Genomic DNA, 18,978 nt, shown 5'->3' with positions numbered 1-18,978 from the left:
CGCTTGCTATCATGACACTGGGGTACGCGACCCGTCAAAATTGACGGCTAAATATTTAGATGAATATGCACACACATTCGCACACGCACCCCTTTCTCACCAGGGTATGACTACTTCCTCTACCCCTTACCCGAGAGACGGAAACAGCTGAGCATAACCGGAAATATATATATATATATATATATATATATATCAGACACTTGCTCTTTATTAACATATGGGAGATACTTAAATTCCCGATATCCTAACTATTCCAGAAAAGTGGTACTGAATTAAAGGAGAGAGAGAGAGAGAGAGAGAGAGAGAGAGAGAGAGAGAGAGATGGGGGAGGGGGGGTTATTAGAAAACACGGAGAAAGTTTATTCTAATGTACAATAAACTTCGTATCAGAGAGTTTCCGTGTTTCGCTACATCCTCCAAATTCTTCTTCACCCAAGGGGTTAACTACTGCACTCTAATTGTTCAGTGGCCACTTTCCTCTTGGTAAGGGTAGGGGAGACTCTTTAGCTATGGTAAGCAACTCTTCTAGGAGACCCTCCAAAATCAAACCATTGTTCTCTAAGTCTTGGGTAGTCCCATAGCCTCCTTACCATGGTCTTCCACTGTCTTGGGTTAGAGTTCTCTTGCTTGGGGGTACACTCTGGCACATTATTCTATCTTATTTCTCTTCCTCCTATTTTATTAAAGTTGTTATAGTTTATATAGGATATGTCTATTTTATTGTTACCGTTCTTAAAATATTTTATATTTCCTTGTTTCCTTTCCTCACTGGGCTATTTTCCCTGTTTAAGCCCCTGGGCTTATAGCGTCCTGCTTTCCAACTAGGGTTGTAACTTGGCAAGTAATAATAATAATAATAATAATAATAATATGATCAGTCTCTAGGGCATTGTCCTGCTTGATATAGCATGTCACTGTCCCTTACCTCTGCCATTCATGAGTGGCCTTTAAACCTTTAAAGATAGCTCCAATGCAATTTATAACCAATCATTCCATTGCAACGTTTTTAGAATATTCTCTACACGAATGAATGCCTATTACAACTTGAGACAGAGACCAGAAGGTCCGTTTAATGAGACTTTTATTACAGCACAGAACTTTCGGTAAAACTTTAAAAGTTTAAAACTTGCAGCAAAGGTTTTTATGTTGAACAGGCTGACATAAATCTTTTTATAGTTTATGTCATATCTGTTTTGTTGTACTGTTTTTAAAATATTTATATGAATTATGTATTTTTTTCTCATATCGTTTATTTCCTTATTGCCTTTCCTCAGTGGGCTGTTTTTCCCTTTTGGAGCCCTTGGGCTTATAGCATCTTGCTTTTCCAGCTAAGGTTCTACCATTAACTAATAATAATAATAATAATCATAATAATAATAATAATAATAATAATAATAATATCAAGCTCAAGAACTATGTGGAAATTTCCAGCTATCCAATATGTTGACCCATCCCGGGAAGGTCAAAGGTCAGAGGGCGATGTAGCATTCTTCGGTTGCCATGGAAACAGCTTAATATTAATGGATGGTAAGTGGATGATGCAATCGTCTGTGTAATGAATCTCTTGGGGCTGTTTTTTGGACTTGATTGGAGCGGCCTCTTGAGAGTTTATGTGAAATGGAGTACACTGAGTTCGAGTTTGCTTATGTTGGAGCCCTTGGGGCTTATAACATCTTGCTTTTCCAACTAGAGTTGTAGCTTAGCTAGAAATAATAATAATAATAATAATAATAATAATAAAAATAATAATAATAATAATTTGTATTGGTATGTTCACGATAGCATTGTATAAATTTGACAGATCTCTCTCTCTCTCTCTCTCTCTCTCTCTCCCTCTCTCTTCTCTCTCTCTCTCATCTCTTTCTCTCTCTCTCCCTTTCTATATATATATATATATATATACATGTGTGTGTGTGTATGTACTGTATATATACATGTATATATATATATATATATATACTGTATATATATATATTTTGTAAAATATATAATATACAATTATTATACACACACACACACACACACATATATATATATTATAATATACATATATACATATATCATATTATATATAGTATGTATATATATATGTATACTGTATATATATTTTTATACAATATGCAATTATTTATACACACACATATATGTATATATATATATATGAATATATATATATATATATATATAATATATCCTTTCTGAATGGGGATACCTTTCTAAGTGGGGATACCTTAACGTGGTGAAAGGGTTTGTGTATCGCCATGATCAACAAAGCTGTACTAATCAGGGCCACCCATACTAGGTTAGTTTGCTGTGAGCGATCAGACTAAAGTCTCCCACCATCACTAATCCGCAGTGGCTATCGTGGTGAGGAAACTGAACAAAACCTAGACATGAATAAGGACATGTCTGAGGTCTTTGTCCTGCGGTGGACCAGAAACTTCTGCATTTGTTGTTCTTGTATATATTCATCATACTGGATCGAACTGTTGCCTCTTCAAGGGAAGGCAAGTTAGTTGTCAATCCTGCCACCAGAGGCCCTAAATGAAGATAATTTCTCAGATGTCTTTACGAAGATAATCGACATCTGTTAGGCAACATCTCACACGGGTGATTTCATGGAATCTTGTCCCGTATCTTTTCCCATAAATACGGGAATGAAAAAATAGGCGTCGTTTACCGTATTCGGATAAAGGTCGTTCTTTACTATTTATCTGGATAAACATATAGGAAAATGAATATCGTTTCCATATTTATTTGTTCGTCTATTGATTTTCGATTTGTCTTCGCCTCTCTTTCCTTGATCCTTAAAGGGAAGTGATAGGCCAATACCATCCCTTGGCTTATTCGCCATAAGCCTGAGATCACAGACGAAGACAGAAACGGTTTGAAGGTTTAAAGGCCACTCAGGAATGGCAGAGGCAAGGGATAGTGGCATTGTCCTATCGAGCAGGACAATGCCCTAGAGACTGACAATATATACATATGATCAGCGCCCAAGCCCCATCTCCACCCAAGCTAGGACCAAGGAGGGCCAAGCAATGGCTGCTGATGACTGAGCAGATAGACCTATAGGCTCCCCAAACCCCCGACCCCACCCTTAGCTCATTAGGATAGTGAGGTTGCAACGACAAAAGAAACTAACGAGTTTGAGCGGTACTCGAACCCCAGTCTGGCGATCACTAATCAGGGACGTTACCCACATCAGCCACCACAATCCATTTTAAGAGTTTTGGGTCGCTACTAGAATAAAAAAAAAAGTTAAAGTAGGAGATATACGTAAAGACCAAATGAGTCGACATTCCTTCAGAGTGCCATCAATGTATGATAATGAGAGGATTACGAGGATTTTGAATGTCTCAAGGACTTTTTAGTCTATCCTCAGAGACTCTATTTGCTCTTAGGTTGAGCGATTTAGTTTAAACGTTTAGAGATTTTTTATGATCTTCTCTAACTTATTCTTGAGTTAGTTCATCGTGTTACTGTTCAATGCATTCGCTGGAAGTCTATTCCAAGTATTTGCTATTTTGTATGTGAAGAAATTACCTCATTGAGTGGTGTTGTATCTTTTTAATTCCAGTTTGTATGAGAGAGAGAGAGAGAGAGAGAGAGAGAGAGAGAGAGAGAGAGAGAAAACAGTTTCTCACGTTCATTCTTTTACTTTGAATGGGAATAGACGCATGATGTGTGTGTGTGTGTGTGTGAGGAGAGAGAGAGAGAGAGAGAGAGAGAGAGAGAGAGAAACAGTTTCTCACGTTCATTCTTTTACTTTGAATGGGAATAGACGCATGATGTGTGTGTGTGAGAGAGAGAGAGAGAGAGAGAGAGAGAGAGAGAACAGCTTCTCATGTTCATCTCTTTTATTTTGAATGAAAAAAATAGACGCGTGATGTGTCCATGTCTAAACAAAGTTTTTATCAACTTTACTCGGGAATATTTTACAAAGTTTAGAATGATTAAAAAGTCGGAATCAAAAGTCAGGAGAACATGGCTTGCCTCACAATTCCAAAATTCCAGAATTCCAGAATTCCAAGGGTGGTAGTATTTTCTTTTCTTTATTTGTCTACTCCAACTTTCTTTGACGCTTCATTCTTCCTCGACTAATGAAGGTGAAGCCAAAAAAATATAGTTTTCAGTCTTTGTAAGATGTCCTAAAACTTCATTGCCTCATCTTAATGAAGTTTGGGAAAGTTTGGTTTCCCAAGAGGAATGAAGGACTAATTCTTTTCCCAAATTGGTGTATTTAGTTTTTTTATTTTTATTAAACTTCTAGCTAGTACAATGATTACCCGTTCGCTTACAATCGCATGGCAGCAGATCGATCCCAGTTTGGGACCGTGAGTTAAAGTTGTTCACTGGTAGGGATAATGCTGTTTGGACATCATAGTGGGGTTTGGCTTGGACTTGCCCAGCTGACGTTCTGCCGAGTCTCTATTCTGATGATACTGGAATTGAAAACAAACACCTTTATCTTTGTATATTATTCTCTTCCGTGACATCTACACACACACACACACACACACACACACATATATATATATATATATATATATTTCAAGAGTATAATATCAAAATTAAGAAATTTTTAATGATCCGTGTTTTATTTAATTTTAAGTTTAATCTGATTATTCGAAGGAATAATAAAATGTTTTTGGCCCCCCTAGTGTATTATCCTGTACTCGGCCTCTGTAACCATGAATCACCTTAGAACCTACGCTTCCTCTTCTTATTCTTCACCTAACCCTTCTTCCACTTCATCGGCTTCCCTTCATTATTGTGCATATTAGAAAATTCCAAACTTTTAAAAATATCAGTTTGCATTGCAAACTATGCAAAGACAATAGACTCAATAGAGGGAGGTATAGCGACTCGGATACGTTCAGTATAATAGCTGTAGTCATTTGACAGCTTTACATTATTTATATATTAGTATCTGCTGAAAATTCTGAAAGAAAATTTGCCTAATTATTTTATGTTTATATAGATTCTGTAGGTCTTAAATTATCTTCGAAAAATATGACAGTTTCAGAAGAATCAGAAGTGACAGTCTGACAATGTAATTATCGAACGGAACTACTATGAGATTCAGGGCCTCTGTAACACGGTTTTTTCGCAATAACTTTTTTTCTATGAATTTCATAAATATAACGCTTATTCAGAATGCACATTATATCTACACATAAATTTTGACTATATTCTACATTACGTAGGTTGAATAAATTTGGTACTTTATTAAGTAAAAGTGACGATTTTTGAAGACGGGCCAACTTACTCAGAGAAAAGGTTTCGAACGCACTCGTTACGTAACTTATGACGGCATTTCTTCTCTCTTTCTCGATCGATGATTGGTTATACGTAACGAAGGCTGTACCTCTGCCAACAATAACACAAAAGTGTAAATAAAAGCAAAGCAGTACACCTTTATGAACTCTGAAACCTCTCCACTGAGAATTGTCATAATGAACAAACGAACAAAATATGTTAATAAATACAAAAACACTTCGATTATTAGTCTAACTCCCAGAATAAGTTTCCTAAGAAATTACAGTCTACTTTATAGGTCACAATCAGATTGACAAGGTGTAGGGAATAGTTGGTAATTTTCAAAAACGTAGTAGACCAGCTTGATTTAATAACTGCTATATCCAATGTCCAGTAATTTTATTTATTGTCTAGCTACCTACGTAATTACTGTAAAAAAGAAAAAAATAAATAAATAACGGGTACCATATTTTGGCTTTAAACCTTCACCAGTAATTATCGTCAGAATGATGACTTCACGAGGCTCCACCCACTTTGGCCTCGTTGTAATTCAGGATAACACTGAAGGCTATCATGGGCACTGTTGGATCAGAAAATTTAAATTCTGGCTATAAAAACTAATTTTTCGAGTAGTTGTAAGAAGTGGTAAATGATCCTCAAGGATCCCAGGAGTTGGCCTAAACGTTTAATTCATGTATAGTACTGTTACGGCACTACTGCTACAGTACAGTAGTATTACTACGCTAGCACAAATACCCCACCCACATTTATGTATCGTTCCGCCATTCATAAAGTCTTTGTCATATTCTTTCACTGTGCAATAAGCCATGGCCTCCTCAGAAATTAAGTTTAACTTTAGATGATAGGTTATTTCATTAAGCTGAGAAATTATGGCAACTGGGTATGTTATTGCCGATGTTGAAGCTAAAGATAAAGTATGGTATCATTCCTTCATTGCATTATCATCTTTACTACTATTTGTTTTGCTACATGTAGTAATTATTTTAAAGGATAAATGAATTATGTTCACTTCACTTCTATAAATTCCCATTAGATGTACAAATAAAACTCCTAAAACTATTCAGGATTTATTTATAAAATGCATTCATGCCCAAAACATAGCTAACACGGTTGGTCTGAAGGAGATTTTAGCACAAAAATCTTATTTTAACAAAAATAGTTATATAAAGACTGTTTACATACAATCCCTCTCTTTCTCTCTCTTTTGGTGGCATAGTGAATAATTAATAGAAATGTTCAAAAGCCTAAATGACATTACAAGTATTATAATCCTGTTACGGTAAATACAAATCAGACTATAAACATTGGATTTAAACTAGAAACTGAATAATTACCTATTCAGGCTATAGTAAATATGGCCACGGGCTTTCTCTTGACTGTATAAAGTTGCAAGTCGTAAGACAAATGCAGTTTTGCAACCACGGGGGCAATTCCAAATCCTGTTAGCCATTCTTGACTGTTATGGGTTTCAGAGCCGATGGAAGAAGTTGAATGGGTGTCTGGTGGATGGGCGGGGCAAAATTTTGTCAAAAGGTGTTTACATTGCTTACGTAGTGAATGTTTTCGACTCTTGGCTCGTTATCACTGGCCATGGCGTCGGCTAGATCATTTTTACTCTATAAAAATTAAAACTATTGTGTTTAGGTTATTGACAATGCTGACAAAATTTGTGTGTGGTTGTAAAATATACATATGTCAACTTTCAGCTACATCCGATGCTTTGATAAGGAGCAAAGTCCAAAAAACCGTGTTACAGGGGCCCTGAATCTCATAGTAGGGTTCTGTCTGGTTCAGTGGTACCAGATAACGGGATTTATTCCTTAGATTTGGAGATTTATCCTTACATTTGGGAAATTTATCCTTAGATCTGGGGATTTTAGATAACTGGTGACTATATTCTGTACATATTTCTATGAAGAAGAAACAGAGATGAGTAAAACTTTATATTGTTGCAATTAGTTTACTTACAGTTACATGAAGTATAGTGAGTAATTTCTATATTAGAAGAAAATATATTTCTGTAAATGGGTTTTTTTGGGGCAGTTTTTGAAAAAAAATTTATCACGAGTTTTAGGGATTTTTAGACTAACCCATCTGGTAACACTGGTCTGGCCATTACCCATCTAGAGTCGTTGCTCTCATTTGTATGAAAAACTTAGGATTTTTCCAACGGAAGTTACCAAATTGCCAGGTGAGTTGATGTTCTGAAGTATGGAAGGTACTCAATGTATATAATTTTGTTCATAAATGGTTACATTGTTCGTAGGTGGTCAAGGTGATAAATGAAGTTCTGTTCATAGCAGCCCGAGAACTTCACCTATTGTTATGTGAACACGATAACAAAATGTGGTTTTATTAGTTTCGGGCGGGGAAAACTTAACGCCTAAAACACATTTTTTCCTTTGTAAAATTTGATTAAATTACGTTATTTACTACAGGACAGATTTTGTCTATTCGAAATGTTTTCCGTCCGTAAATATAATTTTACCGTGTCGTTTATATGGTATAATTGTACTGTGTTACAGGGTAATGTAACCTAGGGAAAAACTACATCCTTTCATCATTAATTTTATCTTAATACATTCCAGGACATAAGGCATTTCAGGGTAAATATTGGTAATAATTATTAACACTAACACCACCTATGTAGCCTATACGACGTTACATGTAGTCTTGGCCTCTCGATGCTTATATTATAAAATTGCTACTTTAATGTAACTTTTGTAATGAATGAACAGTATTTCCAAACTTCGAGAAAAGTATTCAATATCCTCCCCGGGTTAAACTAATATTACGTGAAAATGAACCCTATTGTTACCTACCAATACACTCTCAAGGTAGTGTGTCCTTATTCATCAAGGTATCCCTCACCAGACCTCTCCCCACATACCTAAACAGACCTAGTGTTCATGCTCATATCAGATATATGGTGAATAGAAACAGGGTGCAAACCTAAAGGATTTGTCATTCACCAGTAAGCCTATAGGGTCATGGCATTTGTGTAATTAAAGGCAGGCTATCTGAAGGCTATATCTAACATGATGAGAACTTAAGCCTCTTCCTAATCGGGTCGTTGAATTGGTAGAACTTCTAAAGTTCAAACTTGCAGCAAAATTTTAATGTTGAACAGGCTGACATATGTCTCTATAGTTTATATATGACATATCTTTTTTGATGTTACTGTTTTTGTTGGGTTTGCAATGAGACAACGTCCTGGAGACCAGACTTTATTACAAGATACTCAAGCCAACTGACTCGCAACAGCATATGCAGGTGCATGCTCGGCAGCGCATGGCCGAAAAACATATCGTACATCCCCCCCTCAATATATATACTTATACATGGTAAAAAAAAAAAAATGAAAGGGGAAATACCAGAACATATAGTACATCCCCCCCTCAAGAACATACTTATACATGGCAAAAATGAAAGGGGGAAATGTCACTAATTCAAGGAGAAATGAGAGAAAAAAAAAATTAAAGCTAACTTTTCGATACGTACACGAAAACAAAATAAATACTTAAATTCTCTGGAAAGAAATATCAATTCCTGATGCAATTACATACAACAGATAATAACATCATTCTGTAAAGTCTTTGAGCCACTTGGGTTTACCGGCGGCCCTTTTCGGCCTACTAACGACGTTGGGCTCCTGTATGGGGTGTGTTACCTGTTCTGTCGGGGTATGGCTTGCGGAGGTCCCGTGCTGAGACACGGGCGTGCCAGGGGGCGGAGCGATGACTCTGAGGTGTCGTCTATTCCTTTTTGATAGCCTGCCACTCCTGTTGCGCTTGACGGTGTACTGACGATGGGGCTTTGTTACCGTTACTATGCCCGTTCTATCCCACTGCTTGGTAGCATGGTTTTGTATGCGTACATGGGTACCTAGTTTGATGGGCGGCAGTCTTCTGGTAGTGCCAGGGATGCGCATCAACTCCTGCGACCTGGCCACTTGTAACTTCATTCGACTTATCGTCTGCCTCCAATGTCTGTCTACTAACAGGTGTCTCCTGACTGTCGGTACCCCATCGCGCAGCTGGCGACCCGTTGCAAGCTGAGATGGTGACTTGTTAATCCCCCTGAGAGGCGTGTTGAGATACTGAAGTATCGCCAGGGCCGTTTTGTCCGACTCAGGGCTCCACCCTTTAAAGTGTTTTCTCGGAGTAGCCTCTCTTTGCCGATTTGACAGCTGCTTCTGCCCTGCCGTTAGATTGGGGATACTGGCCGACGACAGCCGGACCTTGACTCCCCATCTCCTGAAGAAGGCCTCCATCTCCTCGCTGGCCAAGTTCGTACCTCCGTCAGTTGATATTTGTTCCGGGGCTCCCCAACGCGAGAAATATGATCGAAGGTGATTGGTGATTTTGTTAGACGTGGCACCATTGGGGAAATGAGCTACTTCTAACCAACCTGTTAGTCTATCTGCATATACCATGTAAACTCTGCCTTCTATCTGGAACATATCTGCGACGACTTGCTGGAAAGGGTATTCCACAGGGGGCGTGTGCATCATTTCTTCAGGAGGCAGTGAGGGGGCCGTGTTCATCGCATGAAGTGCATTGGGCATGGCGATGCTGAAGGTCCCCTTCTATTCCCGGCCAATAGACCGACTGCCTGGCTCTTTTAAGCATAGAGTCGAGGCCTTGGTGCCCTGTGTGTAGGTTAGCGGCTACCTGGCGGCGTAAATCCTCGGGGATGACCAAACGAACACATCCTTAGTCCACTGAGTATGTCACCAGATCCTGGTTGATGGCTAGCCGATCCCAAACGCTGAAGGAGGGACGAAGGCAGACAAGTTCTTGCGATTTCTGTTGGGGCCAGTCGCCTGCTGCAACCCTGGCAAGCAAGAGCTGATATACAGGGTCGTTAGATGCGGCGCTCCTGACGTAATCTTCATCCAACACGATGATGTCCGGTTCCAAGGCGGCCACGGTTGCACATGCCACTGCCACTCGAATGTCGTCCTCCAAATCCACGTCGGCAGCTTCATGGGATGCTCACATGGTCGGGTACCTTGAAAGAAAATCCGCGGCGTTGTTCCTTTTTCCGGGCAGGTATTTCATGTGGAACTTTAACTGGAGTGTCTTCTCTTTCAGGTTGAATAATCTTGGATTGATGACGTCCTTGGGGCTCTGTCACCCAGCAGTTTGACGTGTGGACGGTGGTCCGTGATGATGGTGAGATTAGGACACCCAAGTAGGAACAACCTGGCTTTCCGCAAGCACCAGGTAACTGCCAGGGCTTTTCATTCTATGGGGGCATACCCAGCTTCAGAGGGTTTGAGGTGTCGACTACCACACAGGGCAAGGCGCCAGCTGCCCTTGCAACAGAAGGGGCTGTCAGCTGACTGACAAACGCAATACTGCTGAAGGACTACGAAGCCGATGCCTTCCTTGTTCCAATCCGTCATTATCGTCGTAGGGCGTGTCTTGTTGTAATATGCCAAGCCGTCCTTGGCATCGCAGGTGAGGCACGCCTCGGCGTGGCCTGGGGTGGTCGACGTATCTGGGGCATGGCTTGGTTCCGATCCTACTCACTGCGCCATGTTGGGTTTGCAATGAGACAACGTCCTGGAGACCAGACTTTATTACAAGATACTCAAGAGCCAACTGACTCGCAACAGCGTATGCAGGTGCATGCTCGGCAGCGCATGGCCGAAAAACATATCGTACAGTTTTCAAAATATTTTATAGTTAATTTTTTCTCATCATTGATTTATTTCCTTATTTCCTTTCCACACTGGACTATTTTTTCCTTTTGGAGCCCTTGGACTTAAAGCATCTTGCTTTTCCAACTAGGGTTGTAGCTTAGCTAATAATAATAATAATATACTGTAGAAGTTTTGTAATATGCTTATGTGTGGTTACTAAATCCATGTTTGTCATATACCTGTAATGTGTAGTCATTATGGGAACATCCTTCTTTGTCACATTTTCAAAATGCGCCATGTCTTTGTGAAATTTCTTAACACACAGCTAGCTTGCAATGTTGTGGACATATAAAAAACATTTTCAAAATGCACCATGTCTTTGTGAAATTTCTTAACACTCGGCTAGCTTGCAATGTTGTGGACATATAAAAACATTTTCAAAATGCACCATGTCTTTGTGAAATTTCTTAACACTCGGCTAGCTTGCAATGTTGTGGACATATAAAAAACATTTTCAAAATGCACCATGTCTTTGTGAAATTTCTTAACACTCAGCTAGCTTGCAATGTTGTGGACATATAAAAAACATTTTCAAAATGCACCATGTCTTTGTGAAATTTCTTAACACTCGGCTAGCTTGCAATGTTGTGGACATATAAAAAACATTTTCAAAATGCACCATGTCTTTGTGAAATTTCTTAACACTCGGCTAGCTTGCAATGTTGTGGACATATAAAAAACATTTTCAAAATGCACCATGTCTTTGTGAAATTTCTTAACACTCGGCTAGCTTGCAATATTACGGACATATAAAAAAAAATTTCTTAGAACAACAGTCAGTTCATATGGTTTTTCATTTCTAACATTAACACTAGATAGTTTATCATTCTTATTGAAATTCCCCCCAAAAATTCTCACCTGTTTGGCCTTTTAACATTTGAATCACACAATTGAATTAGCACTACAAGTATTTTGTTGGCCAATTGTACTGCATTCAATTGTATAGTTTATAGAAAATGGACCGATGTAGGTTTTTAAGTTGGTTTAATAAGGTATCTTTTTTTAAGACCTCAATTGTGGCCACCAGAGTTTTTACTGTAGCGTACAGTAAATGCTTCTTTTAAATTGGTAGTGGCACAGCAGGTTATGTTGGTAATACTGTATACTGGACTATACACAGTGACCTGCTCAAAAGTCAAACTTTGAAAATGGTATGAAACCTGTAAAATCACTGTATGTCTCATGGTCATGGACTTTTCAAGTACTGTACTGTATAGCGCAAAAAAGCTCTCGCTAGTGGGTAAGCCCTCGGTTTTTCCAAAACTGTATCAATCTTGGAAAAGTAAGTCTATGGAAAATTCTTATTGTTTTGTACTTACAATAAAATTTTGAAAATCAAGATGGGTTTATTTAAAGAATTCACAAGCATGTTATGTCTTGTTTACAATAATCGGATTCAAACCATATTGCATATGCAGTGTTAAACCCCGTCAGAGATGTCGATACCCACTGCTGAAGTGTCAAAGTAACTGGCGTGAGTTTTCACGGCCAGCTATTAAAAAAGTACATAAATTGACAGTCTGTGTGAAATTTGGTTCTATATATCTTTATATAGCAACCCACATGGTTAATATTAACTTGAATATTATCTTAACTTTTTACTGTACTAGCAAGGCGTAAGCAAGTTTAATGCAACTAGCATCATTAAGAGGAGTAACCCTTCTTGGTATTTGCTGTGTGGAGATTGCTCATGGTATGATATTCAGTTCAACATGAATATTATGAGTATTTAATTGATATACTGTATATGTACATATACTTAACTGTATTTTCAATTGAAAGTAATTTTGATGGGACCAACCTTGTTTAGAAAAAAAATTGTGGTACTGTACTTATAATTTAAAATTTTAGGTCTGCTATTTATTGTAAAATTGAAGCATGTAAGGTTACTTACAGCTACTGTTTTTAAAAACTAATCAACTCGAATACATGAATCTACTGTCTTATTCATGCTGTGTTAACTTTTATAGGTACTGACATCAACTGTTTTGCATCCAATATTTTACAAATGCAGAGGGAAGTCATCTCAACCCACATGTGATAGATAAAGATGACTTCATTGGATGATTTTGTTGACACTTTGAAGTATTGTAATTGCAATATGTGGTAAGCAATATAATTTTTCATTGATTACAAAACTGGTAAGATTCTGTATTTCTTGACTTAACGGTATGTTTAGTGAATGTTTTTCGGGGTCGCTACTGTTACTAAATTGTGAAAGGTTTTCTGCAAATTTAATAGGAACCCTTACCATAAAGATATAAGATTTTAACCATGTGCTCTAGTATATGTTATGTAGACAGTTAAAACTACAGTACAGGTATATAATTTCATTGAGTCTTTCCCAATATTCAAATGCTTTATGCTTCCTAGCATAACCTCTGAAAGAAAGTAATAAAAGCCCTCCCCATTGATGAAGGGATTATCTAAATGGAAGACAGCCTGTGAATAGTGGTTTTCGCACGCCTTTGTTAAATACACGACACCTACAAGGTGTTCGCGCGAGGGTTGTAACCTCTGCATTCCATGCTTTTATCTTTCTCTAGTATATTTGGAAGATTTATATTAGGAAAGGTACAAAGAAGGACCTTTCACCGGCCGTCACAGGCCGCCCCAGAAAAATGCTTATCCTGGTGACCTTTCTTAGGTTAAGCGACATATTGCTTATTAGAGGTTGTGTCTGTTCTCAACATTAAAGAGTTTGCTCCTGTGCTGACACTGTCCTGAAGTAGACTGATGCTGTACTAAGTACAGCTATGGGGTTTCATACCCATATCCACTTTGTTCTGAATTGCATTCCCACCCCAGTGTGTCTTATGGCACTAATTTCATAGTTTTATTTATAATTTTCCTGTTGCCTTTGTTGAATATTTTATGTTAGCTAAGATTGCAAGAAGGGATAGCTTGAGGTTGGGCAGTTCACATTTTCCCAGTAACCATCCTAATGGAGAGTACTTCAGGCGTATTCCCTCTTCTTATGTCTTTAGGAGGTGGTCCTATAAATTTTCTTGGACTCTTGGAGCGTAGCATGGTTGAAAAAGCAGGAGGCTTTAAGCCCAAGGGCTCCAACAGCAAAAAATAGCTCAGGGGAAATAGGGAAATAGAAAAACTACAAAAGAAATAATGAAAAATTTAACTAAAATATTTTAAAAATGGTAACATCATTAGAATAAATTTTTCATATATAAACCATAAAAACTTCAGAAAGTAAAAGGAAGGGAAGTAAGATAGAATCGTGTGCCAAAGTGTACCCTCAAGCAAGAGAACTCTAACCCAAGATAGTTGAAGTCCATGGCACAGAGGCTATGGCACTACCCAAGACTAGAGAATGATGGTTTGATTTTAGAGTGGCCTCCTTCTAGAGGAGCTGCTTACCATAGCTAAACTCTCTCTTCTACCCTTACCATAGGGAAAGTAGTCACTGAACAATTACCTTGCAGCAGTTAATCCCTTGAATGAATAAGAATTGTTTGGTAATCTCAGTGTTGTCAGGAGCATGAGGACAGAGGAAAATGTATTGGCCAGACTATTCTGTGTATTTTTAGGTAGCCCAAGAAAAAGAAAGCCATTACCAGAGAGAGCGATCCAATGTAGTACTGTCTGGCCAGTCAAAGGACCCAATACCTATCTAGTAGTAGTATTGCAACAGCTGGCTGGTGCTCTCCTTCAATCCTTTCAAGGCCATATACACTAGGGATACAGTGCTTGCCTTTAAGTTCAGGGAGACTTCCCCCTAGTCCATTTTCAATAGCTAAAGAAGGAATTGATGGGAAACACTTCATGTGGTGCCGGTTGTATCAAGATATCCGGATCACATTTGCAAATGTTTGCAGTCTTGTGGATTGTGACAACTTTGAAGAACTATTGACTTCCATTTCTAAAGCCAGTCAGTCCAGTTTTACTTTAGAAAATTTTCTAGTGATGCTGAAGGTGGAGGAGGAGGCCATAGAGTAAGCAAGAAGAGATAAAAGATACACATTTTTTGTAGCCTTCAAGACCTAAAGAAGGTGGGGAACCATCATCAATCTCAGTTCCTCTATCAGTATCTATAACTGAAGGCTTTTTTTACGGAAACAAAATGACATCTGGAGGGAGAAATCCACTTTTGATTGACCTGAAAGAAGCTTGCCTTCATATACCATTTCAGAAGTTTTCAAGGAAATTCGTTAGCCACATGGCTGGGAAGTTCTTTCAGTTTGGGGACCTCTGTTTTAGATGGGTAACAACCGAACTCCATTTGTATTTTAGAACTAGTTCATATCAGCCTCACATGAGGGGTATCAAGTTTTTTAGTTGTCTAGATGGCTATATGGTGAAGGTTTATACTGCAAAGCTTTGCGGAGACCTTTAATGCCTCATAAATCAATTTCAACTTCTGAGCCTGGTATCAACAGACAAAGCTGGCCCTCACGCATAATTGTTGTTATTTATTCTAATCTGCTATGGACAAGATACAAAGGTCCTATTCCTTTCTATATGAGATCTTCCAGTTTTCCTGTACAATTGTGACTGAAGGTGTTAAGACACCCTTCATTCTTGATCAGTATCAAGGATTTCAGAGGTTCAGCTAATAGGAGTATCCTTGGAGGTACAAACTCTTTTGTTAGTGTTAATCTCTCAAGCCACTTTTATTTACAAACAGCTCAAAAGAGAGTTCAGGTGCTAGTTGTCTAGAATTAGTTGCTTAGAGAAGGTGATCTACAGAGGAGCTGAGAAACATGATCATAATTCTGTAGTTGGACAGCAAGGTTTTGCCCTTCATCTGTCCAGTAAAGTCCTGGTGATGAGTTAGGACAATTTATTGTTAGTGGAATATCTTATATGAGGAGGAGACAAAGTGTGCACCAGTGTTTATCTCATTGTGGAAATTTTTGTTGGGAGTGAAGGAAAATATTATTTTCATCTTCAGGTTTGCCCCTAAGAAGCACAATGCCCTTGAAAATTGAAGCTGTATAAAACAGATACTCAGAGCTGTTGCTCCTTCAAGGGTGCCAGTGTGTTTTTGTTTTGTTCCGTTTTAAGGTTATGAAGGAAATTCAGCTTCAGACTTTTAGAAACTTTTTATACAGGCACTTTTGAAAAAATTCTTTGTTAGTTTAGCTTCAGACTTTTAGAAACTTTTTTTTTCTACTTTTGAAGAGAATCTGTTAGTTCTTGTGTATAGTGTTCCAGCTAATTTCACTTCTTTTGACCATTATTTTTATTTGTTCTTAAATTTTTCTTCTACAATTATGACTGGTTTTGACTTGCTGAAGGTGAGCATTTTTTTGCTCTAGTTCTGAGTTTTTATTTTTATTTATGAATTGATCATATCAAATTCCATGTGTTAATATTGCTTAAGCAAGTGGAGGTTGCACCATTTTAGGTAATGAAAGAAACATTACTTTTTTCCACATCCTACAAATATTTTCATTTTATTTTCAGCATATTTTATGTAATTTCTACTTCTGAGTAAAGCAGATTTTCAATCCTTTTCAGGGGGTCATATTCATATTCCATGTACAGTATAAAAATTAAACACTATTAGCTGAACAATACATTCAACGGAAATTTCTCAGTGCTGCATTTCAGTAAATATTTATGATCATTAACCAGATACTGTCCCTTTCATTATATCTGGTTTTAGATCTAGAGGATATGGCCAAGATATGGAACCTTTTCAAGACGGTTTTTCAATTGCTTATATCTCACTCATTTTCATTGTGTGAATTTTTATTCATTATTAAGTTGATCCATAAATAGCCCCATTAGCTATCAGTATTAAATGATGATCCTTTGACTGTTGGGGATTCTTACCATTAATCAAATTAACTCAACTTCTGCAACATAAATTTCTTTCCCCTGCACATGTCTATTGTAAACCTTATCAGATCTTGTCTTCATTCAAGTTCATATGCATAACTGGTTGTTAAGTTATCATACCTTTTTGTGATGCACCATCGTAATTCATTCTTCTTCTATTTAGAAGTAACACTTGTGACTTGTGTGTGTTTCTTGGCACTAGAAAATACATACAAGGATATCATCTTTTTGAAGTGGAATTATGTTCATTGGATGAAGGAATTATCCTATTCTTCATATTGCTTTATTTCTGTCTCCTCTTTGAGGATGAAAGCAACATATTTGAATCTCAGTTGTTCGCAGTGGACTTGAGAGTTATCAGAGACCTTGGAAAGTGTAAGCGATCCTTGCTGATATTTATTTGCATCCCTTTCTCATCCATTTCTTGCTGTACCTGTGGTTTAAGGAAACTGCTCATTGTTGGTGTTTAGTTAAGGCATGCATAAGAGGACAGAATAAGAAACAGTTTCAAGTAATCTTTTAAAAATCATATATATTCTGAAATCCTGAGTTTTGTTGAATAGTGAGGTTGATATGAACTTGGTCTATATGTTGCTAGAGATATATTCACTTACCAGAGTTCTTTCCAAGTTGGGATAGGTAGAGTAAATTACACCATGAATTTATAGGGTTGTGGTGACCTCTGTGGTAATGTCCTTGACTGGTGATCGTCAGACTGAGGTTCAAGTCCTGCTCAAACTCGTTAGTTCTTTTGGTCGCTGCAACTTCACCATCCTTGTGAGCTAGGGATGGGGGTTTTGGGAGAGCCTGTTGGTCTATTGGCAGAGTCATCAGCAGCCATTAACTAGTCCTCCCTGGTTCTAGCTTGGATGGATTGGGGGCTTTGGCGCTGATCATATGTATATATGGTCAGTCTATAGGGTATTCCTGCTTGCTAGGTCAGTGTCACTGTCCCTTGCCTCTGCCATTCATGAGAGGCTTTTATCTTTTAGAAAAACTTTATACTGGTAAGTTTATCGGGGAGGTGTTATGAGGATACTTTCATAAATGTGTTGCTGCATAATAGTTATGTAATGAGAGATTGAATGACTAAATATTATGCAAAAATCCTTACAAGGTTTTATTGTCCTTTGTGATTTGAGATTAAATTGCTGATCAGTGATCTCTTATTATTCATTTTATTTCTTTCCATCATCTGTGAAGCATTGTTTCAAAAGTTTACATGACAGCAATATTAGTTTATTTTCAAATTTCTGTATACTCTTCATTTCTTGTATAACACTTTATTTTTTAAGTTGCCCTCCAAGACAGTTTTTTTATATTCCCTTAGCAAGAATTGCTTAAGGGTATACTTTACTGTATTTAGAATAAAAAATTCTGAATCGCCAAAAACAGAGCTGTAATTATTAAATTGGCTCTGCACCGGAAAGTAATGCTCTACTTCCACATCAGAAATTATAAGTATTGAAGTGCTTTTTCTCTTGAGATGGGAAATTAATATTCTGTGTAGTATTAGCATGATTTTTATCATAAGTATTTGCCCATTACAAGCAGGACATTGTATAGTGAACCTATGAAGCATAAGTTTTCCTTCTTTTTCTCCATATATGCAGGATGAAATTTGAGAAACTAAGCATATCATGCAATGATCAAGTGTCTTATTTCGAAGTACCGTTATACAATATTGTTTTTATATTATTTCTCTTTGGATCCATGTTCTTGCTTTTGATATACTATGCTGTTTTATGCCGCTGTTAGTATATGTAATAAATTGTTTTTATGTATAACATTGTGATTAAAGCTGATGTCCAATTACTAATGTTTATAGATGTATTGATAGTAAGAATTTGTTAGTGTTTTCTCACTTTAGAATCCAAAGGTATTGAACTTATAATATATTTTATCATCAGGAGGTCAGTTGTTTATGAGGTTTTGTTTCCTACCTGTAGAATTAGGGTTCTGATTTATCTTTTACTATGGTAGAAGAGTATCATTATTAATGTTGCTTTTTTATAGAATGCAAAACTCCAACACTTGAGCACCTTACATCTTCCATGTTATTCTCAATACATACTGTAGCATTACTGTATACTATATTCAAATTTCATATTGAATAACCCCCAAGTGTCCTTGCCAGGTGTTATGCCTTGGCTTCGTTTCATGCAATTCCAATCTGTATTTGC

At 37.5% G+C, this 18,978-nt stretch overlaps 1 protein-coding gene and 2 long non-coding RNA genes across 5 annotated transcripts in view; 2 read left to right on the top strand and 1 right to left on the bottom strand.

The window, feature by feature from the left end:
• Positions 1 to 18,978, top strand: part of LOC137627882 (uncharacterized) — a 492,086-nt gene that overhangs the window by 83,379 nt on the left and 389,729 nt on the right. The window lies entirely within an intron of this gene.
• Positions 1 to 18,978, bottom strand: part of LOC137627884 (uncharacterized) — a 213,126-nt gene that overhangs the window by 143,664 nt on the left and 50,484 nt on the right. The window lies entirely within an intron of this gene.
• The window catches only part of LOC137627885 (uncharacterized), a 28,948-nt gene continuing 17,375 nt past the window's right edge, over positions 7,406 to 18,978 (top strand). For both annotated transcript variants that reach the window (XR_011041239.1, XR_011041238.1), the window contains exons 1-2: positions 7,406 to 7,474; positions 12,964 to 13,099. This is a non-coding gene — a long non-coding RNA (uncharacterized lncRNA). The remainder of the gene's footprint in view (positions 7,475 to 12,963; positions 13,100 to 18,978) is intronic.

This window comes from Palaemon carinicauda, chromosome 35 (assembly GCF_036898095.1).
Source record: "Palaemon carinicauda isolate YSFRI2023 chromosome 35, ASM3689809v2, whole genome shotgun sequence".
In the NCBI taxonomy this organism is placed as follows: Eukaryota; Metazoa; Arthropoda; class Malacostraca; order Decapoda; family Palaemonidae; genus Palaemon; species Palaemon carinicauda.
Note: the sequence above shows the minus strand (reverse complement) of the source record. Positions and strands in the feature narration are given on the sequence as shown.